Source organism: Chrysochloris asiatica, unplaced genomic scaffold (genome assembly GCF_000296735.1).
Source record: "Chrysochloris asiatica unplaced genomic scaffold, ChrAsi1.0 scaffold00013, whole genome shotgun sequence".
NCBI lineage: Eukaryota > Metazoa > Chordata > Mammalia > Afrosoricida > Chrysochloridae > Chrysochloris > Chrysochloris asiatica.
This window is the reverse complement of record NW_006408531.1, coordinates 15,927,314-15,933,050: the sequence shown is the minus strand read 5'-3', so window position 1 is coordinate 15,933,050 and position 5,737 is coordinate 15,927,314. Positions and strand designations below refer to the sequence as shown.

General features: G+C 39.0%; 1 protein-coding gene and 1 pseudogene across 1 annotated transcript in view; both read right to left on the bottom strand.

Moving 5' to 3' along the window:
- The window catches only part of AHI1 (Abelson helper integration site 1), a 260,139-nt gene that overhangs the window by 135,082 nt on the left and 119,320 nt on the right, over nt 1–5,737 (bottom strand). The window lies entirely within an intron of this gene.
- LOC102816169 lies at nt 656–1,525 on the bottom strand (annotated as a pseudogene).

Sequence of the window (5,737 nt, the reverse complement as noted above, 5' to 3'; positions counted from 1 at the left end):
TAAGGCTGTGTCTCCACAGCTGGCTGACATCATTAGTGGACTCCAAGCTCCCTCTCTCTGTACCATGGGGGAACTGCGGGGTCAGGGCTGTTTTTCTGGGGTGCACATCCACCCACCTGATGGCATCCTGGCTGAGCGATGAAAGCTTTCCAGGGAAGATGTGGGAGAAATGTGTACAGTCTCCTGCACCTCTTTATGCAAGTGTCTCTGAGTGGCTTTTAGAGCAGGTTCACTGAGCCGGAATTGCTGTAGTCCCGCCTTCTAAACTCTGCCATGGTGGAGTAGCCACAGAGGGAGTCTGTCTCCCGATTCTTAACTTGCAGTAGTTTTCTTAATATCGTGATTTTTACTTTGTGAGTGCGGGAAACTGACGTCCTAGACCTTATGGTAGATTCGGAGCTCTGGAGTTGTTCTGTGAGCGCTTCTTGCATGAGATCTCAGTCCCTCTCTATCACGGAGATTTCCCTACCTGCCTTTCCACCGCAGCAGAAACCGGAAGAGCGGCCATTAATTTTTTAATTTTTTTTTTTAACAAAAGCAATGATTTATTGGTGGTGGGAATAAATGCATATTGACAGTCTCTGCAGAGAATCAAGCAATCATCCAGGAGCTGCAAATCAGATTGCAATATGGTCTTCCAGTGTTCTTTTGTACCTTAGTGACTTTCTGCTTTTTTGCCAACTACTCGTTTGAAGTCAATCATGTTTGCAGCCTGTACTGGAGTACCAATAAAAGTAAAATATGAAACTCTTGTTGTTTCTTCTTCACCCTGATTTGACTGAACAAATATAGTTACACTATTAACATTCTGAAACTTAACATAATGAAGTGGGACAATACCGTTTTCTTTAATATCATCCACTGTTAGTTTCAGAGCTTGTGTTGGCTCACTTCTTTCTGCCTCCTCAGAATCCATGGACCGGGAAAGGCTGATAAAAATTTTTACATATTTAGGACCCTGACCATTATCTGGCCCTTAAAATTTCATGGAAAAAAGCTTAACAGATTGATTGAATGCCACAGTAATAAGAAGCTGCTCATCACAGTCAGATTCCAAGAAGGACAAGTCTTTTCATAAACAGTTGTCAAATTCCTGTTCATCACTTTCATTAAGACACTCACAGCCAGCTTTGTTAATAAAAAGCATTAAGTCCATGTAGCCTTTGGGAATATCTGTGTCCTCATTACTTCCAGGGTCATTTTCTAAGTGCTGCTTATTTTTTTCTTCTAGTCTCACAGCATCTGCTCCTTGATACTGATCAATTCTCACTTTGTTTCAGAAAAACAGAAATGTGGGTGTTGCCGATATATTGTTGGTGGCAGCTGTTCCCTGGCACTGATGTACATCCACTCCCAAGAACAATGCCTGTGGATACTTATTGCTCATAGAACTGAAAGCAGGAGCAATCCTTAAACATGGCCCACACCCTCTCATGGTGAACTTGACCACGGTGAGTCTGGAGCCCGGGCCGCTCAGCTCTGTCTAGAAATCTGGGTCACTCCTGACCAGCTTCACTTCCACCATTCTCTCGGAAAGCCCGGCAAGGCGGCCACCGACTTCGAAAGTGAAGGGTCCAAAGATCCGGGAGAGAAGGAGGTAGCTCAGGGGGCCGAGGTCTGGACACAAGAGGTGACAACTGCAGCCACTACTCCCCAGGCTCTCAGTGCCAAGTCACGCCAGGGAACTGAGCGGCTGAAGGCCGGCCATTAATTTTTTTTTTTTTTGATATTTTATTTTTCTTAAATGTTTTATTGTGAATTATGTGATAGTTTACATGGGAGAACATTAGTTTTACATTCATTCTATCATATATCGTCTCATTGCCATGGTTACAATCCCCTCCATGCATCATCAACCAACCAAAGGGTATACCCTTCAATCCTTCCCCCGTACCCCCCAGGTCTTCAGCACACAGTCACTCTCCCTCTCTGGATCTAAAGTCTCCAGCTGCTCCATTGCTCCACGTCATCATCCCTGTCTCCATTAATTTTTAAAACAAGTTTTATTTTAGATTTTTTCTTAATTTAAGACTCTTCTGACTTCCTTTGAAGGTTTATCTTAGAGACACTTTCCATGATAATCCTGTTGAGCTAAGCCTACCCTGCTAGCTGTGCCTTGTCCTATGGGGCTATTTTATTTTCTTCTTATAACTTATTAGCTGAAATGATTTTTCTTTTTTTACTTTGGTATTGTGTGTCTCATTACAATAAAAAGTTCTCGTTCACTGTAATATCTCAAAGTCGTAGAAGAATAATTTCTAGATACTTAACAAATGTTTGAAGAAAGTTATTAAAAACTTTAAAATGTTTTAAACAAATGAGACTTCAACAACATAAAAAAATGGATGGGATATAAAAAACAAGCAACTTATTTATCAGGTATCTCTTGAAAATCTGTTATCTTGGATTTCATAGATGAGAATATCTTAAAATCAATATAATTTGGTTTTCAGATAAAAGATTTTTGACAAGACAATTCAACAGGCAAAGAAGAGTCTTTTGAACAAATGGTACAGAGTCTCCACATGCAACAACTCACTTCCAGCAAACGTACAAACTAAATCACAGTGGACCACAGACATAACTCTAAGAAAACAAAGGTGTGTTTGGACCCCAGGGTAGGCAACAGTTTTTTAGCTTTGACACCAAAAGCACCAAAGAGAAAAGAAAAATGAGATAAAATGGACATCATCAAAATATAAAACTTTGATGGAATCAAGGAAATGGAAAGACAACCCGCAAAATGGAAGAAGATATTTGCAAATCGTGTGTCTTGTAATCAATTTGTAACTAAAATCTATAATGCTCACTCAACAAAAAAGACAAACAATCCAATTTTAAAAATGGAAAAAAAAAAAGATATAAACAGGCATTTCTCCACAGAAGATATACAGATGACAACATTAGTCATTAGGGAAATCAAAATAAAAATGAGATATCACTTTACACCCACAGAGCTAATAATAAAAAAGGCAATAAATAAGTATTGGCTAGGATGTGGAGAAATAGGAACTCTTAAACATTGTTGCTGGAATTATAAAATGGTGCCACCACTTTGGAATATAGTTTGGCAATCCCTCAAATGTTGAACACAGACTTATCCTACGTTGCAAAACTTGTACTCCTAGATAAAAAGCCCCAGAAAATGACAACATATGTGTATATTAACACTTGCACAAGAATGTCCGCAATGGCATTCTTAGTAGCAACAGTGGAAACAACAGAAATGTCTATCAACTGATAAATGGATACATTAACATTAAATATGATACTGCTGCTGCTAGGTGACAACAAGTTAGTTCCAAGTCATAAGATGCTATTCATAACAGAAGGAAACACTGCACAGTCCTACACCAAATTGGTGTTATGTTTGATTGACATGTTGCTGCGGCCACTGTGTCAATCCATCTGGTTGAAGTTCTTCCTCCTTTATGCTGAACCTCCACTTTACCACACATGATGTCATTCTGTCAGAATTGGTCCCTCCTGATAACATGTTCAAAGTATGAGACACAAAGTCTCACCATCATGGCTTCTAAGGAGTGTTCTGGTTGTAGTTCTTCCGGCATAGATTTCAATATTCTCCTCCAACACCATAATGAAAATGAATCAATTCTTCTATATTCTTCCTTATTCACTGTCCAACTTTCACATTCATATGAGGTTATTGGAAATGCCATGGCTTGAATCAGGCACACTTTAGTTCTCAAAGAGGCATCTTTGCTTTTGAACACTTTAAAGAGGTCTTATGCAGTACATTCGCCAAATGCAGTATATCGTTTGATTTCTTGAATGCTACCTTCCATGAGTATTGATTATGGATCCAAGCAAAATGAAGTCATGGACAACTTGAATCTTTTCTCTATTTATCATGATGTTATTTATTGGTCCAGTTGTGAGGATTTTTGTTTTCTTTACATTGAGGTGCTATCCATACTTCTTCAGTAAATATTTTAAGCCTTCTTTGCTTTCAGTAAACAAGGTTGTATCATCTGCATATCGCAGATTGTTAATGATTCTGACTCCAATCCTGATGCCAGATTCTTCTTCATATAATCCAGCTTCTCAGATTACGTGCTCAGCATATACATTGAACATCTATGGTAAAAGACTACAACCCTGGCATCAACCTTTCCTGATTTTAAAACAGCAAGTATCCCCTTGTTCTGTTTGAATGATGTCTCTTGTTCTATGTACAAGTTCCTCGTGGGCCCAGTTAATTGTTCTGGAATCTTTCTTCACAGTGTTATTAATAGCTTGTTATAATCCACACAGTCAATAAAGCACAAGTGAACATATTTCTGGTATTCTCTGTTTTCAACTAAGCTCCATATTAAGTAAGCAATGATATCCCACCTTCCATGTTCTCTTCTGAATCCAGTTTAAATTTCTGGAAATTCCTTGTTGATGTACCGCTAAGACTGTTTTTGAATGATCTTTAACATAATTTTACTTGCATCTGATAATGATATTGTTTAATGCTTTCTGCATTTCATTGGGTCACTTCTCTTTGGAACCAGCACAAATTTGGTTTTCTTCCAATCGGTCTCTTTCAAACTTCTTGGGGTAGATAAATGAGCGCCTCCAGTGCTTCATCAGCTTGATGAAAGATTACAGTTTGTATTTTGTCAATTCCTGGAGGCTTGTTTTTGCCAATACATTCAGTGCAGCTTAAACTTATTCCTTCATTACAATGGATTCTTTATTATACGCCACCTCTTGAAATGGGTGAACATTGGCCGTTCCTTTTTGGTACAGTGACTGTGGGTATACCTTCTGTTTTTTCTTGATGTTTCTAAATCATTCAATATTTTGCCCATTTATTGTTGTGAAGTGCCATTGAGTCAGTTCTGACACATAGTGACCCTGTATGGTGTTTCCAAATAGTAGCTGGAGAACCTGAACTGCTGACCTTGAAGTCCAGTGCCTTAACCCACAGCGCCACACCAGGACTCCTTTTTTGCCCACAGATTTCGTCAACATTGCATCCCAAGGCTTGGATTTTTTTTCTTCAGTTCTTTTGGCTTGAGAAATGCTGAGTGTATTCTTCACTTTTGGTTTTGTAACTCTGGGTCTTAGCACATTTCATTGTATTACTTTACGTTGTCTTCTCCAGCATTCCTTTGAAAATTTCTGAGCTCTCTGACTTCCTTATGTCTTCCATTTGTTTTAGCGTGTCTATGATAGCAAATTTCAGATTTTCTTCTGATACCCATTTTGGTCTTTTCTTGTCTTCTTAATGACCTTTTGCTTTCTTCCTGTATGATGTTCCTGATGTCATCCGACAGCTCTTCTGTCCTTTGGTCATTAGTTTATAATGCATCAGATTTGTTCTTACGATGGTCTCTACATTCAGCTCTGATATGTTTAATGTCACATTTTGGTTCGTGATTTATTTTAATTTTCTTCAGCCTGAACTTGCATATGAGCAACGGATAGTCTATTCCACAACTGGCACCTGGCCTTACTTTGAATGATGATATTGAGTTTTTCCACCATTTCTTTCCACATATGTAGTTCATTTGATTCTTACGAATTTCATCTAGTGATGTCCACATGTATTGTTGTTGTTGTTAGGTGCCATGGTGTCAGTACCGACCGATAGTGACTTTATGCACAGAAGAATGAAACACTGCCGGTTCCTGGGCAAACCTCACAACTGTTGCCACGCTTGAGTCCACTGATGCTGCCACTTGGCCAATCCATCTTGCTGGGGCTCTTCCTCTTTTTCTCTGAC